Genomic DNA, 20,703 nt, shown 5'->3' on the forward strand with positions numbered 1-20,703 from the left:
CCTTAATCAGCTGCCTCTGAAAGTAGTTTGCATCCATTTCTTAAAAGAGAGACATTAAAGCTCAAGTTATAGACTGTATGATGGGTGTCAGCCTACGCTGATGAGAAAATACTAATAGAACCGAGATGGTGGTATATGTATTTAGTACAGGGGTTTCAGATCTGAATGCCTTCAAGGAATGGGCTGAGATTTCAAATATGCACCTGAACAGTACAACAAGAGAGTAGCTGAGATGAATCTTTTTTTCTTTTTTGGCTTAATCTTTGAATTCAACATTTTTACAGACTCCTGGCCATTCAAAAACACCTATCTGGAGGCCAAGTTTTGTCAGTCTACAGGAGTTTGCAACCCTTGATTTAGAGACTTTCTATAAATGAATTCAAACTTTAAAAAAATTCTTACGCTCAAATAAAAGGTTAATTCTTCATTTCCATTTATACCTCCTATTCCATCAATAAAAAGATGAGCAACTGAGATCTCAGGAATTCAGCTACGTCTTCAGCTACAGAATGAGAGTCACAGAGAACAGAAATAGTTAGCAAGCAGTATGGTTGGGCATTGGCCAGTGAGACTGGATGCCAGCTGAAGGACCAGAGCACCTTTAGGAGGCTAGGCATTTAGCTCCTAGAATGTGAGTAGGCTTGGAGTCACCCAGGGTGAGGGGCAGGGAAGCTAATGTAGTAGAAAGAGGCGTTTGGAGGGCTCCAGCGGTGACTATTTACCCACCACTACAGAAATATTTACTATCTTAATAACCAATATGGCTGCTTATTAACTGAATAATCCAGGAGGGGAAGCAAGTTCTAAATTTCATCCAAGAGTCTCTCCCATCAGAGTTTGTGCTAGCTTTCAAGACTAGTTTGCATATGATGAATCCTAACAGTATCTGATCTGGTCATTGGGGCATACCCAGTTCTGCTTAAATGCTCTTTCACTAAGCTCACCATTTGAAACCTTAGAACAGCATAGAAAGTGTACTGCCAAATGATGTTCATTTTCGTACCAGACAGAAGATGAAACTTGCAATAATAGCCTCAGAGCTAGGGATCCTGGAAGATGACATTATACCTTCTACTTCCCCCAGGTACTTCTGAGAAGAGATACTCCTGGATCATTCCATCTCTCTTCACTAATACTACATAGGGGTGAATTCAGAAAGGGCAATGGACGTACGTTGACGGGTGAGCTTAGACAAGGCTGAACCTAGTGCTAGAGTTCTAATACCCTGTTATGGCAACTTGGGTCCCTTACCCAGCAGTTTAAAGAGTCCTTTTCATTAAGCACAAAACACACATGGCAGGTACTGAAATGCTTCCATTTTTTTTCAAGCTTCCTCATTTTTGATGTGAATCAGCAAGAACATTTTCTTAGTGGGCTGGGTCATAGGTGAAACAAACGTCAGCAAGTATATGCACTCCACCATGACCTTGGGTACAGTACTTAGTGAGGAGGGTTCATGGACTGTTTCACTTCAATCTCCATGACAGAAGTTCTTAACCTGGGGTAGACATTGGGGAGCATTCATGAAATTACATCAATGTTTTTACTAACATCTAACTGAAATTCAGCATTTTTGTCCATTATAAATGCAGGCAACCAACCACAGAATTATTAGCTGGACCTGTGACTTCCTCACTTACATAAATTGTACATATTTTCATATCACATTACAGCTGTTAAGATACCTCAGACTATCATTTAAACTCATCACTACTTAAAAATTACAGTAATTATCAGGCCTACCACAGCCCTGATATTTAATGTGTTATGAACTACATGTTATTACTGATCTGTTCTGAAAAAATATTTTTGCAAATGGATTTTGATATAATTAGTTTGCTGTGCAATCTGATGCTCTTTATTTTACACATTTTAAAACATTCTGAAAAGAAGTCTATGGCTCACAAGAGGCTAAGAACTCCTGTTCCAAACCTCGGGTGACAGACAAACTTCCTTATATCAATATCAGTACTGTTTCTCCACTCCTGACACCGCATCACCAATCCACTGCTTCTTTAGAGGAACTAACCATGGTGCGTGGCTTCCAAGATTTAATTCAAGGCTCTCTCTCAGCCTCTAATTTAATCCCATTCAATGGGAGGATATTGGGCCACAATCCACTACATTTAGAAAATAAACATATTCACCCTGTAGGAAGTGAGGGAGGGATGGGCTTTAAGCCCTAGAAGGAAGACAGCTCCCTTAACCCAATGCAGCCCGCCCACCCCTTCAGGGCATCTTTCCTCCCTGACCAATTGTAAGAGTCCCTTTGTGAATAACATGTCTGGATTAGTTTGCTGAACAATTGCCTCGTTTTAGTTAGCCTCTGATTGTCCTTGCTTTTGTGAGTCAAAAATCCTTAATCTTACTTGAATGCAGTTTAATTCTCTAGAGAGCTGAGTCTTTAGTCTCTTAGTTTTATAAAGTGAGTGCTTCGAGAAAATGCAGGAGAGCTGACATGGGACTCCTTTAAAGCTAGGTCAATCTCGCAAGGAAATAATTAGATAAATGTGCACTCCAATTGGGGAGAAGAGGAGGAAAAGAATTTCTCCACGAATTACTTTTAGAACATTTAAGTGGAATTGAAGTAGATTGTCAAGGGCCAGACAGCTCTCAGGAGGTCATTTGATCTAGTCCCCTATTGCTGGGCAAGAGCACTGATGTGAAAACTAGCCTATACTTACAAAGCTTTAGAGAAGAGAACAACACTGTACGTAAGCCAGCCCCACAAGGTAGGTGGGAGGAGATTATGGATTTAAAGGAATACTCATAATAAGCCAAATAGCAGCATAAGCTCACAAATTCATTATTTACTTAATGAAATATATATTTATTGAGCTCCTGCTATGTGTCAGAGACTGTCCTGGGCACTTGAGACTCATCAGTGAGCTTACATTCCAGTGAAGGGAGAGACGTAAACAATAAACCTAATAAGAAAATGATAAAGTATGTCGGAAAGAGAGAATGACACTGAAAAACGAAAACAAAAACAAAAATACAGCAAGGAATAAAAATGAAACTGCTGGAGAAGGGGTATCTTCGTAAACTTGTAACTATAAATGAGTTACTATTTTAAGAGCTTAGAATAATGCCTAGCAAGGTAAGTTCACAATAAATAATATATATAATATAATTAGTAATGTACATAATATATATTTAATAATGTGTATAATACATGTCATGTGTTTAGTAATATATATTATATATTAGGTAATATATTTAGTAATGTATATTTTTTATATTATATATATATATATATATATATATATATATATATAAAGCATTTTGGTTAGTATCATCTGAGACAGGCTTATTTGGGTACAGGAGACAGAACTAGACTTTGTCTAACTTGAGCAAAATAGGAATTTTATTAGAAGGGTGGTACAGCTGGCTCTGAAGAACCAGAATCAGTTAAGAACCGGACGCCTACAGAAAGCCCTTCACAGTCTAAACTGCCCGGGTAACGGCAGAGTGGACGGACTAAAGGAGGTCATCTCAGAAAGGAAACTGGTGAAAAGCGATGCAGTAAGACTAGATAGTCTCATCTTAGCTCATAATCTGACCTAGGTCTATAAGATAGATTGAGTTTATAAAAAAAAGGAACTGGAGGAGGGCATTACACACTCCCAAATGCTAGCCAGCACCCAATACCATGTCAACTCTAGTGGATGGGTTTTAATTTAGCAGCATAACATATATACTATGATTTTCCTGTCTAAAAATTTACCAAATATTGTTAGCAATAGACAGACCATAATCAGAACCATGGTAATTCGCTCTTGGAAACCTATCAGTGGATTCTGGACAAGTAGGTAATCTCTGATGAGGAATTACTGTCCCAAAGGTAACAGTAAAGTTGGGTAACAGACGAAGTGAAATCAAGCCATACGCGTTCTCTTGACTTTGGATTATCTCTTTTCAAACCAAACAAAACCAACGTTGGATAAAACAACCTGCCCTGCGCTTGGCTTCCCTCCTTATCATCCCCTTTTGCTGCCTTAGTTTAGATTTGTCCACATGCTTCCAGCTCTGACACAAGAACTTATCTATAACCCAGAGCAAAACCTGAGTGCTTTCAAGCTGAAAGGTACAGGAACTCTCCGTGGTCTCTTAAAACTTGCTGTAGTATGTCTGAGAGTGTAAGTACCAGTTCCTGTGATTTACAAAAACTCTCTCATCTGAGACATAATACTTAAACACATAATAATTCTACCTCATTAACTTAAACCCTTGATTTGTCCCCTTAAATTTCTCCCCATATATCCAAAGGCTGGGATCTATTTGCTGCACTACTCCCACCTGCATATTTTACTTCCAATCTCTGGGTACAGAGGTCCCTTATCTTTGTGGAGCTTCTTTTTGGACAGAGAGCTCACATTTTTCAATGCCTGATGCTTATTTTGGATGTCAACATGTTGCAGGTGTGTGAAGATTTAGAGGAAGGATTTGAGTCTGAAATATAAACGATTTGGGTTTCAAATATGGTAGGCTAGAGAGACTTCAATTTTTATGACCAAATGGAATAGTAATATATTTGGACATATGGAATTCGCATTATGTCTAATTTCCGTCAGTGATGTTGGCAGGAACGCCATAGCAAGAGAAATGGCTTTCTTGACCCTTGTGGTTTTGCTACAGCAATGGAGAGTCACCAACCAACATTTGGTCCTCCCATTGGTCCTCTGCTCAGGATCAAGAGTCATAAGCCTCCAGTGAACAATAGGATCTTCTACTGTCAATTGTTGGGGGAGTTAAAACTATTCAAATACACACCCATTACCCATTCCAGATCTTAGGAATTTTTAGGAAGTACCTAGAAGGAGATAGTACAATAATAATTTTATAGGATGAAAAATCTAAGCCAGAGGCATTAAGGGTCTACTCCTAGTATTAGGACCCAGTTTGCCTTCTCAACTCTTCAAAGACATCAGAACCACAATAGAAAATAAACATGATCCAAACGTGTTCATTGAAGTGTGATATTTGCCCAGAGAGGTTGAATGGCTTGCCCATCATCAGTGAGCTAGCAGGTAGCAGAGCTGGGATTTGAACCCAGGCTGTTTGGCTCCTAAGTCTGTGCTCTCAGCTACTGTACCTATTGGCTTCACATGTGTCTATCTTCATGAATATTTAAAACAAAAAGAGAACAAGTTGTGATTGCTCTGGATAAGCCTGAAGTATTGATGGTACTGGTAACCCACTTGGTACAGGTATGATGGCAGATGTGCCCATGAGCAGACTGAACCTTCAGTGACAGCATCTTTTACAATATCACATTGGAAAGATAGGTATTATGATATCTTATACTATTAAATTAAAGCCAGTGCACCTATATTAAATTGCAGATTTATTATAAATTTACAGATTGACGCAGATGTACTGAGTATCTATGTTTATGGCCTCCTTCTTTTCGGGGCTATGTTGCAGGGGTATTTTCCCCCAAAATGGCAGAAACCTTGAAGGCTGTGTATGAATTATTAAATTTGGGAAACGCAGATGCTAGCCCAAATCCTCTATTTTACAATGAGAAATTAAAAGTCTGGGTTGCTAAAGCAATCTACCAAAAATAACACAGTTAATTAATGTTAACAATGGTTAATGATTTTTTTGAGCTCTTATTATGTACTAGTCACCATTTTAAGTATTATAAGGCTTATATATTTAAATTTAATAACAACTTTCGAGGAAAATATTGTTATTATCTCCATTTCACAGATAAGGAAACTGAGGCTTAAAGATAAGATGTAATTTGTCCTGAGGTCATAGAGCTGTAAGGATAGAGTTGAGACTTGAATCTCACTCCTGCTAATTCCACAGCCCAGATGTCATCTGTGCAACCATATTTCCATTCGTGAAGTGTTAGTAGTTAATTAGAAAGCAAGTCCATTTCCACAGTTCTTTCAACATCATATGGTCTCCCACTGCCTCTGTTTACTGAGATTACCTGCCATGAAATATAACTTTAGAAGGAAGAAGTGGAAAGTATAATACTGAATTGTACCCTCCCCCCCGAAGAATAACTATTTGAAAAGTTTCAAAATTAATGCTACTCACAGCAGAAAGCTATTACCATATCTGCCACAGTAGCAAATGTTCTTCATTTTCATGTGATTGAAATAATGCTATTAGAATACAAAAATCACTTTTTTAATGATACATTCACCAAAGCTGTTTACACCATGCCCATGTTTTCATAACAATATGGTATAACTTATTAGAGGTGAGCCAAATATAATTTAACTTCTCTTAGAATTCTCCCTCTCAACCTTCTCCTGCTCCAATCCTCATCCTGTTTTGTATTTTTAAATTTTTCTAGGCACTGATATAACTTCCGTAACAAACAATAGCCTTTAGGTAAGTCTTTCATCAGAAAGAGAACCTCAAGGTTTCCTGTACAATCAGCACGTTGATTAACTGCCACCCTTTGGTGATGATAAAATGAAACCAAGTTAATAACATTCTGCTCTCAGTCGAAGACAGTGGCTGCAGAAGAAATGCTGATGCTTTATTTGCAAGCTATAAAGCCGGATATTTTGCTTAAAAAAAAAAGTGGAGCCCAAATGAAGCGAAGCTTTCATATAAACATGAGAAAATCTACTATTTGAAGACTAAAGAATTTTCTGAGTTTTCTATCGCCGCAGTCAGATGTTATCTCCATTTTACAGACTCAGGAAACTGAGGCCATAGAACCAGTAGGGAGTGGAACCCAGGGAACTCATACTCGTCTTCCCGGTAAATGCATGCTCTTGTGTCATTCTGTGCGGGGACAGGAGGAAAGCTGGTAATGCATGGGGTCCTTGGAACACACATTCCTGGTGATGATCCTCCCCTCATGACTCCAGTTTCCTAAACACTTTTCCTGTGATTAAAGAACTGAATTAATCATTGATGGGGCAGCTGGCCAGCGCACAGCCAAAATCCCACTTGCACTGGATGTGTTCCCTCTAAGTGGAGAGTCGGGAATGTATGGAGTATTGTTTTGTTCTTCCTTCCAGAAAGGGCTTCACAGTCGGTCAGTGCCTGGCAAGCTTGGTCTTTGGATATAAATAATCATTGCCCCAGTGAAGGCTGTTTCTTAAGCCATCTGATCTGTTCTCCCCACAAAGTACATTGCACTGAAAGGGACTTCATCCCAAGGTAGAAAGTTGAAATCTCCTAACGAAACATTTTCATTAGAGGACACTGGGATGTGAGGGACTATTTATTGCAACCATTGGAATGGATGTAACAATGTCCAGTGATAATAGAGACAGATCCCAAGATCAAACTACACTCGGAGTAGTACCCAAATGCCTGACTGTGACCCCCAAGGCCTTCCGTGCTGTGCCTCTTTTGGCTCTGAACTCCCCTAGAAGGTCATGATCACTCCCACCTCCAGGACTCCACTGTTCCCTCAGCTGGAATGCCTGCTCCACTGGACTCCTCAGGGTTGGCTCCTCTTTGCTCTGGTCTCAGCAGGAATGTCCTCTTCTCAGAGTCCTTCCTTTCCACTGGGCAAGACCTTTTACACGTCCTTATAATTTCTCATCTTCACAGCACTGACTGTGGTCTGAGTATCTGTGCTTTGATTTCTTGTTACTGCCTGTCTCCATCACTAAAATGAAACTCTCTGAAAGTAGGAAGGGTTTCTGCTCTGCAGGAGTTTCTTCAGTGCCAGGCATGTAGTAGATGCTAGATAAATACTTGCAATTTTTATTGATGAAACCAAGGGTATAAATATAGATTATATAATTGTCTTTTTTTTCCAATATAAATAACCTGAGTTAAAAGGGTAGGAGTATATGTATAATGGGAAGGGTTATCAGTGAATTTATTATTAGCCAGATCTCTTTTAGTCTTCACTGAATTCTCTTACTTCTATTAAATATCCCCTGTAAGTTACTTCTTTCCAGTTCCTGAGCCTACTGATGTAAGCTAGGTATGACTTTCCCAAACCCCTCATCTCTTCCCAGCCGTTTCTCTCTCCTCCTATTGCTTTTCCTCAATCTGACCATATCGTTCCCCAGCTTAAAGCATTTCCATCACATACTTGTGCCCTTAGGATAAAGTCAACTCTTTAACATAACCTGGAAAGTATTTTGTAACCCCGTCTGAGCTTCGATCTCCAGCTTCATTGCTTGCCCCTCGCATTTCTTCCTTTCCAGACACCAGCTGTTTTTGCTTCGGTTTCCTAAAATCACCATGTTTTCTCTCACCTTTGAGCCTTTTCTCCATTTCTCATCCCTCTGTCTGGAATATCCCTCCCCTCCAGTTCACCAAACTAATACATATTTATCTTTCAGCTGTGAAGTAGAGGTTACTTCCTTCTGGAAGCTTCCCCAGACACCACACCATTTCCAGCACCTTATACTTTATCAATTATCACACCCATCGGACTATACTCTTATTTCCAGCTTCCTAGTTTGCCTCCCCCGTCAGACTGTACTTGCTTGGTACCCTGTGGTCATTCAATAACTTAAAAAAAAAAAAAAAAGGAGAGAGAGAGAAATAAAGGGATGCTTATGACATGGTTTTAAAGGAAACCTCTAAGTTGTCATTTGGAGGCTTTTCCCCAACTGTCAAAGTATCTGACAAGCCCACCGTGCCCAGAAATCACTTTGGCCCTCTCCCCTTTGTGAATGATGACAATGATTACCAAGAGGCATTGTAAGCCCCCCGGGGAGGCTTAGCTTCCAGACTCTGCCATTTAGAGTGTAATGTAAGAAGTCCTTTTCTGGAAGCAACATTGTGCCTGGTGGTACCTTTTAGCAGAGTGAAAACTCGAAAAATAGGGTGGTCTCAGCCAAGGGTCAAATTGCAGATACAACGCTTTATGTATTTGGCAGTGCTCTAGAGACAAATACATAATCACAGAGGTATGCGATCTGGTCGGAAAATTCAGGCCAGATAGAATGACACGGGGAGAAATACACACACACACACAAACACATAACAATGAGCACTCTTATTTGTAAAAACCACATTAATGGATGGCAGCTCCCTACCTCTGAAGTGATTTATAAATTAAAATAATTGCCTCTTTGAACTGTTCAAATATTAATTGACCTATCACTAATGTACATACAGTCTCCAAACCATCCAAACATTACCTAAACATTTTATTCCCTTTATTCTGGAAACCCCAAAAACCACTAAAATAGGCTCTTTGTTCTGGTGCCAAGGGTCATAAAGGAAAAGCCATCATCTTTGATGACTCTGCAATTCTTATTTTAGTTCTTCATCAAATTAATTCTAAATGAAATAGTGAGTGCTCTGAGCTTGAATCAGCCTTCCCACTCCCCTCCCTTTTTAACAATCTCATCCCCAAGCACATGGAGCTAGTTTTGGCTCAAATTTCTGGTAATGAGAGCAGGGCAATTCATTATTTTTTTAAATTAATTTTAGCTTTGGGTACATATCCCAAACCACTCCAGATTGTGGGCGCCTGGCATTTCCTTCCTACGTAAAATGAGGGAGAAACTAAATTGGCCAAGGCCCAGACATGCATGGACTGTGACAAGCTTGCTAGGGGCCCATTCTGTAAGGGTGATCTTGACCTAACTTGAAAGGCAGGCAGAAAAGTACGGTACTTAAGACAGGAGGTTTAGGGCAGTGGTTCTAAATCAGGAGTGATTTTTCCTCCACAGGGGAAATTTGACAATGTCTGGAGACATTTTGGGTTGTTGCAAATTTTTGGGAGGGAGATGCTACTAGCATCTAAGGAGTAGAGGCCAAGGATGCTGTTAAACATCCTACAATGCCCAGGATACCTGTCCGCCCAACCCAAATAATTAAACAGTCTAAAGTGACAATAGTACTAAGGTTGAGAAACTCTGCCCCAGAGTCTAACACACTTGAATTCACATCCCAGCTTTGCTCTTTTATGACTGTGTGACCTTGGGTAAGTTTCTTGATTTCTCTGAGCCTTAAGTTTCTCTTCTGTCAAATGGAGATAATGAAAAAGTACCTACTTTGATGGCTCGTTTTTATCAAGGCTGGCATTTTCAAGGGTTTCAAAATACTATATTTTATTTTAATTTACCTATTACTGTATTTTACATGGAAATTGCCACAACTTGAGGGGAAACTGTCAACTTTTAAACAGCAATTCCAAACTCAGATTTTATTTTCTCTTTATATGAATGCATAAGGGAAAGCTACAAAGTGCATGATTTTATCTATAAAATGGATTTGGCAATAACTGCCTTCTCATTTGGTGTGACTAAGTAATACTAATTTTAAAATCTCAAAGATCCATTCGGTTTTGATTCAGTAATAGGAATGGATTCATTATGGATATATATGTTTCCCAGCATCTACACAGGCCCATAGTTGCTAGGCGAGAAATACAATAATACTTGCTTTAATTCAAATTCAAAAAAAAAACCCCAAAACACCAGGTTTTCAGTAAGCAAAGACACAGCACTCCAAAAACACCTAAGAGAGTGGACGAAAATGTAAATATAAATCATATTCTGTTATTTTTCTATGTGACACTGATAATGTAATACCAGGTTAAGCAAATCTGACTTCTGTGTAAAACTGCATATTTATTTGAATAAAGAAATCAATTTGGACTTATGTTTATATAAAAATAGTTTCCTGAAACTGTTATTTCATATAAGAAGTGTTTTGGTAACACAAAGAAGAAGACTGCTAGTACTTTATAGTAACTCTGAAAATACTGTCCTAAAATAATTTGATGCATGAAACTCGTGATCTCCCAATACTTCTTAATGCTACAACTCCCACTTCTTCGTGTTAGTCCTTATTTAATGGACTAAAGAGCACAGTCTGTTGGCCATTCTGCAGATATTTACTGAGTGCCAACTATCTATTCCCATGGAGATGGGTGCTGGGGTTATACCATGCTTTGGAATTTGCAGATGGTCAGGAGACTGCACAGCTTGGTGAATGAGAACTCACAATCCTAGAGTCAGAAACAGGTGGCTTGACTCTGGACTTTTGGCTAAGCCATGCATCAGGCTGGTGAGCCTTTGGCCACCTACTCAACCTGACTGAGGATCAGTATCCTCCTCTGAAAGTAAGCTGAGAGAGGATTTCTCATCTGCTTGTTAAGAGAATGATGGTAAATAGCACTGAGCTTGAGGCTTGCTATGTATTAAGAAAATTGCTCAGAAACAATAAGCTGTATTAGTATAATAACCACTGTGTTATTTTTATAGTCCAGAAATTGTCCAGTTTTTAAAAATAGAGGCTTTTTTTTTCACATTGATGGGAGAATTTAAAAAGCATTACAAACCAGAGGTTGAATAAACCACATTTCTTAGCACAATGTGTAAAAGTTTACCAAATGGAGCCAGCTGTCACAAAGTAGCCAAGGGTTGTTGTTGTGTGTGTGTGTGTGTGTGTGTGTGTGTGTGTGTTTTTTAACTTCTGATGGCCAACTGGATGCTTAATCCAGTAGCTGGACAAGCTTTCCACATTGCATTGTTTACATATTTTCCTTAGACATGGAGGACTATTATGAAACAAATCCTTCCGTATGCACACAGTCAGAGCTGCTTTTTGATTGGACTTTAGATAAATAACTATTTTTTTTATAGACAGCTAGCTAATAAAATTCTAAGTGGTTTTTAAGAAAACAACACAAATATACACAGAAAACTATAAATCATTGATGAAGGAAATTAAAGAAGACTTTAAAAAATGGAAAGATATTCCATGCTCTTGGATTGGAAGAATCAATATTGTTAAAATGGTCACACTGTCCAAGGCAATCTACAGATTTAATGCAATCCCTATCAAATTACCCAGGACATATTTCACAGAACTAGAACAAACCATAATAAAATTTATATGGAGCCATCAAAGACCTAGAATTGCCAAAGCATTACCGAAGAGAAAGGAAGAGGGTGGAGGAGTAACTCTCCCAGACTTCAGACAATACTATAGAGCTACAGTCATCAAGACAGCATGGTATTGGTACCAAAACAGACATATAGACCAATGGAACAGAATAGAGAGCCCAGAAATGAACCCACAAGCTTTTGCTCAACTAATCTTTGACAAAGGAGGCAAGAATATACAATGGAATAAAGACAGTCTCTTCAGCAAATGATGTTGGGAAAACTGGACAGCAGCATGTAAAACAATGAAGCTAGAACACTCCCTCACACCATATACAAAAATCAACTCAAAATGGATCAAAGACTTAAACATAAGACAAGATACAATAAACCTCCTAGAGGAAAACATAGGCAAAACATTATCTGACATACATTTCAAAAATTTTCTCCTAGAAGAAATAAAAGCAAGAATAAACAAATGGGACCTAATGAAACTTACAAGCTTTTGCACAGCAAAAGAAACCAGAAGTAAAACAAGAAGACAACCTACGGAATGGGAGAAAATTTTTGCAAATGAAATCGACAAAGGCTTGATCTCCAGAATATATAAGCAGCTCATATGACTCAATAAGAAAAAATAAACAACCCAATCCAAAAATGGGCAGAAGACCTAAACAAGCAATTCTCCAAGGAAGACATACAAATGATCAAAAGACACATGAAAAAATGCTCAATATCACTAATTATCAGAGAAATGCAAATCAAAACTACAATGAGGTATCACCTCACACCAGTCAGAATGGCCGTCATTCAAAAATCCACAAATGACAAATGCTGGAGAGGCTGTGGAGAAAGGGGAACCCTCCTACACTGCTGGTGGGAATGCAGTTTGGTGCAGCCACTATGGAAAACAGTGTGGAGATTCCTCAAAAGACTAGGAATAGACTTACCCTATGACCCAGGAATCCCACTCCTGGGCTTGTATCCAGAAGGACATCTACTTCAGGATGACACCCGCACCCCAATGTTCATAGCAGCACTATTTACAATAGCCAAAACATGGAAACAGCCTAAATGTCCATCAACAGGTGACTGGATAAAGAAGAGGTGGTATATTTATACAATAGAATACTACTCAGCCATAAAAACCGACAACATAATGCCATTTGCAGTAACATGGATGCTCCTGGAGAATGTCATTCTAAGTGAAGTAAGCCAGAAAGAGAAAGAAAAATACCATATGAGATCGCTCATATGTGGAATCTAAACAACAAAAACAAAAACAAACAAACAAAAACAAAGTGTAAATACAGGACAGAAATAGACTCATAGACAGAGAATACAGACTTGCGGTTGCTAGGGGGGTGGAGGGTGGGAAGGGATAGACTGGGATTTCAAAATTGTAGAATAGATAAACAAGATTACACTGTATAGCACAGGGAAATATACACAAAATGTTATGATAACTCACAGAAAAAAAATGTGACAATGAGTGTGTATATTGTCCATGAATGACTGAAAAATTGTGCTGAACACTGGAATTTGACACATTGTAAAATGATTATAAATCAATAAAAATGTTAAAAAAAAAGAAATAAACACATCAGACAGTTTTTACAAAAAAAAAAGTTATATTAGAAAAATATGCAAAGGCAGAGGACCTTTGGCAGCATAAAAATTTGTGTAGGAAAGAATAATAAGAGAAAAACACAGCAAATAATCTGGATAATAAAAGATACGAAATTCCAAAAAAAAAAAAAAAGAAAAGAAAACAACACAAATCACATAGTCAATAGCATTTGTTAGTTTTTTAAGAAAAGACGCTATGCTTCTTGTGGAAATACGAAAAAGCAAAAAGAAGAAAGAATGAAAATTCAGCTCTAATCTCAATGATCAGAGAGAATTTTGTGTGTGTGTTTTCTATACCAGTGTCTCATCAATAGTTATAATATGTTATTAAATATTAGACTAGAGTATCATCAAAAATTACATTTGTTATAATAATTATTAGGGAAAAGGTACGACTTTTTAATCATCTAGATCTTGGCAATTTCTTCCAGGTTGTCTTGTTACTTGCTTATTTGGAGGAATTAGGTATAAACAAACAACAACCAGTCATTAAAGAAAAACAGTTTTCTAGAAGTCAATTTAAAAATGCAAGAACTCTGATACTATCCTCAATTAAGTGTGTGTTTGCTCCATCACCATAATTTCTTAAATTCCTGACGTTTGGGGAGCAGCGTTCTCGTGCTATGAAGGACAACGCTGCCTGTTACTCCAAGCTATGAGAGTGTTTCTGTTGTATCACATGAATAGTGTGGATCCAGCTTTCTGCTGCAGCTGCTACTAAGACCCAGTCGCTTTCTCAAATAGTAATGTCATTTGTTACAAGACTGTTCTAATGTGGGGGGAAAAAAGCCCTTGAATTGATTCCTTTGTATTTAATTCTTTGAAACCCAGAGGCATGGGTTATAGGTTGTGCTCTGTGGGAAGCTAATCCTGGGACAAATACGAGCATTGAGGAGGTTTATTAGGGAGTGCTCCCGGGATAAACACCTGTGGATGGGAGTGGGACGGAAGAAGGATGGGCTAGAAGGGAGAAGGTGGGCTGTGTTGTACGATCAGGAGAGGTCTCAGCTGACTTCAGGGGCAGCTCTGGAGCTGGGGTGGCTCTGCAGCATTGGCCTGACTTGGAGAGAGGGGGGCCGGCCTTTACACACTGGTGTTGACAAACTATTGGCTGAGGCCACCCCCGGAAGGGTGAAGCAGCTCTCCGCAGCATCTTTTCCCAAAGGGGGCCTAATGGGCAAAGGTTGCTTTCTGGCTGCCGTCCCAGTAGTTGGGAGGATAAGCCCTTCATTCCTGAAGGGGTGGTACAGCAAGGCATCCACCTTTTCATGGGTCAAGCTGCGATGAGAAACTTGGCCAATTTGATGTTCTGCTCTTAGTCTGAAAAGTCAGTGTCATGATGTTTTTGAGGCAGTGTGGAATTTTAAGTCTGCTTTAATGAAACCATTTGGTTTAGAAATTTCATTCAGTCATCCCATGAATATCAAGACCTGCAAGCTCCGTATGTGCAAGGCAGGTATGTGTAAATTAGACACAAAAATGAATTCAAGACATGGGGAGCTCAGAGACTCTCTGGGGAATGAAAGAACGTGAATTACAAGGTGAAATGGCAGCAGTATTGGTGATGATGTAGCAGTTCCTGGTCCTAAGAAATCACAATTCACCCAACCCCAGTTCCCATTTTATTCCTCAATCGGCTGTCCCTTTAAAGCATATTAATAAATGGTATAAATCATGGCTCAATTTCTGCTGCAGGGAAGCCTAGAGTCACAAACGGAATGTAGATGCATGGCAGGACTTACAGATCCATGGCTTCCTGGCTAAGATTTATCATTTCCAACACACATTTAGTTATCAGAAGTCCCCTGTGCCAGGTAATGCAGCTCTCAACACTGTGATCTATAACCTTCTTCTGGATGTCACTCTTTTCTTCCCCTGATGATTGTATATATTTTACCAGCATATTATAATACATGGCAGATATTACTCAGGGGCCCCATTGAATAAAAATACTATATTAAAAATGTACTTTGACTCACAAATGGAATGCAGCTTCAGCTCTTTTCCACCTGTAAGTCAAAAATGAGGTCTCTGTACAATTAAAAAGCCAAAGTGGGAATTTATATTGGCACCTGGAGGGCTGTGGACCAAGTTCAAGATGATGAAAGGGTATATGTAGAATTCAAATAAGGGCAAAAGAGATCTCATCTGGAACATGTAAAATGCCAAAATTACTGCTTCAGTGTGACGTATATACAAGGCATACAGAACTACATGAGATTTTATAGTTTTTAGGAAACACTGGACATCAAACATAGTTTTCCCCAATAAGGCAATTCTGTACCAATGGTTTCACTGACTCACCCATTTACTTACTCATGTATTCATTTTTCCATTCAATATAGGGCTGCTGTGTTGTGCGTGTCCAGGGAGCACCACCGACATCATCATCTATGTGGACAGTGCTCTTGGGGCTGGGCAGTACATAATCCACACAACCATATTTGGTGGGACTGATTCAACAACATATACTGGGTGAGTATGTGCCATGCACTATGTTTGGCACTGAGAATAGAGCAGTGAACGAGATAGACTAGGGTAAGTTTATTTATGGATGTAAAAACCAGGCAAAAATGGGAGATGGAGGAAGGGCCATACTTTACAGAATTTTGAAGGATATGTTGCGAATTTTAGTCTTCATTCTAGGAAAAGTTGTAAGATATTAAATTTCCTGTTCAGGAGAATGACTTGTAGCAAGGTCATGTTTCTGCATTACGGAGAAGACAGTTGATGTGGACAAGTACATATGTGGTTGACAATATGGGGACTCTTTAGGTAGCACAAGTGAGAGATGATGGTGGCTTGTCTAGGGCAATGCCAAAAAGGATGGAAGAAGTAGATTGATAAAAGTTTTCAAATGAAATGTCTTATCTCCATTCTGCTATTTTTTGGCCAGTACCACTGAGTTATTTTGACCTTTGAGTGCTCTCAGACAATATTAAAAGTCAACTGTTGTGTGTGACTCTGTGAAAAGCAGAATTGTTAACATCAAAGACCACTGCCATCAAGTGTTGGGCTTGCCTGTTAATACGTCATATAGCCAATGAAACAGTCATTGCCCTTTTATTCATCAGCCTATTCGACAACATAAAATTTAATCTCTCTTTTCTCTTCCATAACATGTAGCACCTACTTGTTTGGGATTGTGGTGAAGATGCAAAGAGATAATACCTAAAGCACTTAGCACAATGTCTGCTCTATTGTAATTGTTGTTGGCTACTTTTTACTTCTGCTATATTAATACTTATGTTGGAGGTTTGGGATGAGAATTACTTAGTCTTTTTTTCTCTAAATTGGTCACCAAAATTTGAGAAAATAGGTGCAGGAGTAAAACAAGAGAGATGAAAATATTAGCTTTATTACCCATATTGTCGAATTCAAGAATGCAATTGACTTTTTGGCTAAATCTAGCGATTGGTACCAAGGAAATCTGCAATCTGCCCATTGACATTGCTCATGTGCCTCCATCAGGGACACAGAGGGTTTGAGCAAGGCCTGGACCCTGCCCTGACTCAGGGATGCTTACACTGTGGAAGAAGTAAGCAGAACACTCTCACTCCTCTGGTGAACCAGAGAGCAGAGAAACCAAGAGCACAGATTCTGGAGTTAGATTGCCTGAGTAAACCTGGCTGTACTATTCATCAGCCAGCCAGCAGTGTGAGTCTCTCAGAGTTTCTGTGACTCAGTTTCCTCATCTAGAAGAGGGAATGATAAAGTACTACCTCATAGGACTATTGGAAGGATTCAATAAATGAAATGTTGGTGTCTGGAGCATAGAAACCCTAATCTCTATTTGTCATGCCCAGAATCTAAATAAAGAATACAGAAAACATCACACCATGTGTTTCTCCAACCCCATCTACCAGAGAGGTCACTGTTTTTCCCAAGGGGAAAAGCAAAGGAGGAGAAAATATTTCTGGAAGAGAAGGGAATGCATATTTCCTATGCACTGGCTTCCTGGACCGCGAAGTATAAAGCCCTTCCTCTATGCTGAGCATCAGGACAATAAAGGTTGACCTCCCAGATATTCTATCACTTGATATAGTTGGCCTGGAATCTGTCCTGTCCCTGCAACTTCCTCTCTCCACCTGAAAAGAAGTGGGATTTGTCACACTCATCAGTCTATCCTTCCCATAACATAGGGTGATGTACTGTGTTTTGTACGTACTGTGCTAATGACAACTTGTGCCTGATGGATTTGAACGTAAGCATCTTTCTCTGAGCTATCTTGTTCCTAAGCAACAAAATCGTGAAGGGTGGCTGCCTGGTGGCAAAACCCAGGGCCTGAGCAGAAAGTGTGAGGTTCCCACTAGTCTGCTCTCTTTCTTCAGAACCATCTAGCCTTCTGGCTCCTGATTTTCAGGACCACACAGAAACTGTCAGATGCCTAAAGCTAACAAAAATGTTCTTATCACAAGGCAAATGCTTTCCACATCCACCTTCCTCACCCCCATTTTTAGTCCTAATCTAGAATGGTTGAACTTCTCCATCCAAAGCAGAAACAAAGAACTGAGAAAAAGTTTGTTATCAGATGAACACCTTGCCTATTTGTTCCCTTCATTTGTACATACACTCAGTTAAGTTTAGCTAAATGTCCAACACAGAGGAAGGACTAAGTCAAATATGGGATAGTTTCCTTTATTGCAATAGTTACTCTCAAATTATTTGTTTGCTCTTGATTATTTGCCTCCCTCAATTACAGTGTCTGTTCAGTGGGACCCTGTCTACTTTGTCTCTTGGACCTCATAGTCTTATAGCGGAGTTTGTTAAACTGTGGCCAGCTGGCCAAATCTGACCTACCACCTCTTTTGTAAATAAAGTTTTATTGGAACACCTTCAGACCTATTGTTTACATACTGTCTGTGGCTGCTTTTGCCCTACCAGGCTGACCTGAGCAGTTGCAACAGAGACTGGGTGGCCCTTAAAACCTAAATTTTTTACTGTGTGGCTCATTACAGAAAATGTTTGTTGATCTCTAGTCTAAACCACTAACTGACATATATTAAGTGCTTAACAAACACTTGTAGAATGAATGAGTAGTAATACTCACTAAAGGTATACCTGTGTGGCTAAACAGTGGAAGAAAATGCAGATAAATAACAATAGTGTGTTAAACGGATAGGACTATGCTTAAAACATTTTTTTTCTTTCTAAATACTGTAATTAAGAAGGTCATTAACAATTTTTTTGTTATAGCATCAGCTTTTTTTTTTAACTGAAGTACAGTTGATTTACAATGTTGTGTTAAGAATGTCATTTTTTAAAAAGCAGAAGCAAAATTTTAAAAAGAGTACCACTACCTTGGTAGATTGTTGGGAATATTGAGGTCTTGCAACTTCAATAATTGCAGAAATCTAGATTACTGAGCTGTTCGCTCATGTTTTCATTTTTAGTTCAAAAGCCAAGCACCCTCATTACTAATTATAGTTTTAATTGTGAGTTAACAGTGGGGAAAGCCAGACCATGGGGATTACTTGAGAAGCTATTCCACAGCAGACTATGTGGGATTTTCAAACACAAATGGAACAGAAACAGATCTGACTTGAGAAGTAATGTAAATAATATTTACCAAGCTGGTCATTCATCAAAATTAAATTGATCCAAGGTCCCATGAGGCTTGGCTATCTTACTCTTGACTCCAGACATAACATTTACCTGATAACTCACAGAGCTCCCAGACCAGCTCCGTCCTCCTGAGCTTGACACTTCTTACTTTGGCCCTTGAAAAGGAGCCTTCTTTGTTTAAACCTCGATCTGTTAACCAAGAAAAAAAAGCAATGAGCCTTTACATTTTTAAAAGATTGACAAAAGAAAATAGGAGAAGAGACATTTTATTTGTTTCACACAAGAACGAAAATTGGTCTCGCTCACTGGCTCCATCCATCTCCAGGTTCCTGTGACTCTTGCTTTCTGGCTCTTTGATAACTATTTGCTCATTTGCTTAACGCTCCTTTAGGGGCCTTTCCAACCAGTAGTAGCACGAGCCAAAAGAGGAAAAGCAATCTATTCACCAAAAGGTTGCATTTTTCAAAAAGACATTTTGCATACTTCATTTCACAAAGAAACAACGGTTGAAAGAGCTCTGGGACATTAATTTTTCATAGGCAAAATATTCATCTTTAATGCACATGGCTATAGGTTCAAAAAGTAATGTTAAGCTTGTGTATATTGGCTGGAGGAATGCTATTCAAGACTTCCTCTTAGTTCCCTGCTGCAGAAGAGTTTTACCCCATGGTGTTCAAGGTTTCCCTTTGCATTTCAAAGCCCTGAAATCAAATACAATCAAGGATGCATGTTGGATTTGGATGGGGAGAGGGCATGTATTTATGTAAATTTGCAGGCATTTACATCCTTAATGAACACTGGTGTCATTTTTTTCTAAAGTAACTCAACAAGAGGGTGCAAATGATTTGACTCTCTTTTGTCTAAAGTTAGTAAAAGACCACAGTGGCCTGGCCACCTGAATGACCTCATTAAACATGGCTGTCCCAACCCACCTAGAGCTCCCATTTGTAATTAATCATGAAAATAGCAAGATTACGCAGAATTCAATTATGATGAAGGCTCAACTTGTCTCTTTGGAAGAGAAAATCGAAGTAATTCTGAAGCTCAGGATGATACAGCTCTTTGTAAAGGTTCACTTCAGAATTGACCTTTCTTGAGTGGAGAGGTGAAATGTCTTAGACTGAACAAGACAAGGCAGCAGCCCCAGTAAAATAGCACTGTCGTATATAAACACACAGAGAACAGAGAGACAAAGTAGGCCAGAATGCCAGAGACACTCAAAAAGTCATGCAAACAGAAACGGAGGAGGGATGCTACTTGTGAATCTGCTTCATAAGGGACGTATTTTCTTAGGCCAATAACATATCTTTCTACACAATTTCAAATGTAGGATATCACTTAAGCCTCTTTTTGCTCCATATCTTAAGCTACAGGAAGTCCAGCAGCCATGTATTCTGCTTTTATTAGGTTGAGTATATCCAGATGATTTTAATAAAGTTTTAAAAGGACATTAGTTTCCTGCTATTTCAATGAAAACCACTTGCGAGATGAATTTAAAGCAATAGATCTATTTCATGTCAACACTGGCTTTCTTTATGCAAATACACAGCCTTTTATAACAGCCAACAAAACAACCCACAGACACCCTCATCAACTGTGTGCAACATGGAAGAAAAATGTCATCGTTGTAAATGTTTAAGGAGGAAGAAATGGAGAGGATGATGGGTGCCAGGGTAGGCTGCCCAGATTCCGCATCAGGACTGAGGGTCTTATTACTTCC

At 39.0% G+C, this 20,703-nt stretch overlaps 1 long non-coding RNA gene across 3 annotated transcripts in view; it reads right to left on the reverse strand.

Moving 5' to 3' along the window:
• LOC140686785 (uncharacterized) overlaps positions 1-20,703 on the reverse strand; it is a 343,874-nt gene that overhangs the window by 81,152 nt on the left and 242,019 nt on the right. For all 3 annotated transcript variants that reach the window (XR_012060702.1, XR_012060701.1, XR_012060700.1), the window contains one exon: positions 19,074-19,172. This is a non-coding gene — a long non-coding RNA (uncharacterized lncRNA). The remainder of the gene's footprint in view (positions 1-19,073; positions 19,173-20,703) is intronic.

Source organism: Vicugna pacos, chromosome 17 (genome assembly GCF_048564905.1).
Source record: "Vicugna pacos chromosome 17, VicPac4, whole genome shotgun sequence".
In the NCBI taxonomy this organism is placed as follows: domain Eukaryota; kingdom Metazoa; phylum Chordata; class Mammalia; order Artiodactyla; family Camelidae; genus Vicugna; species Vicugna pacos.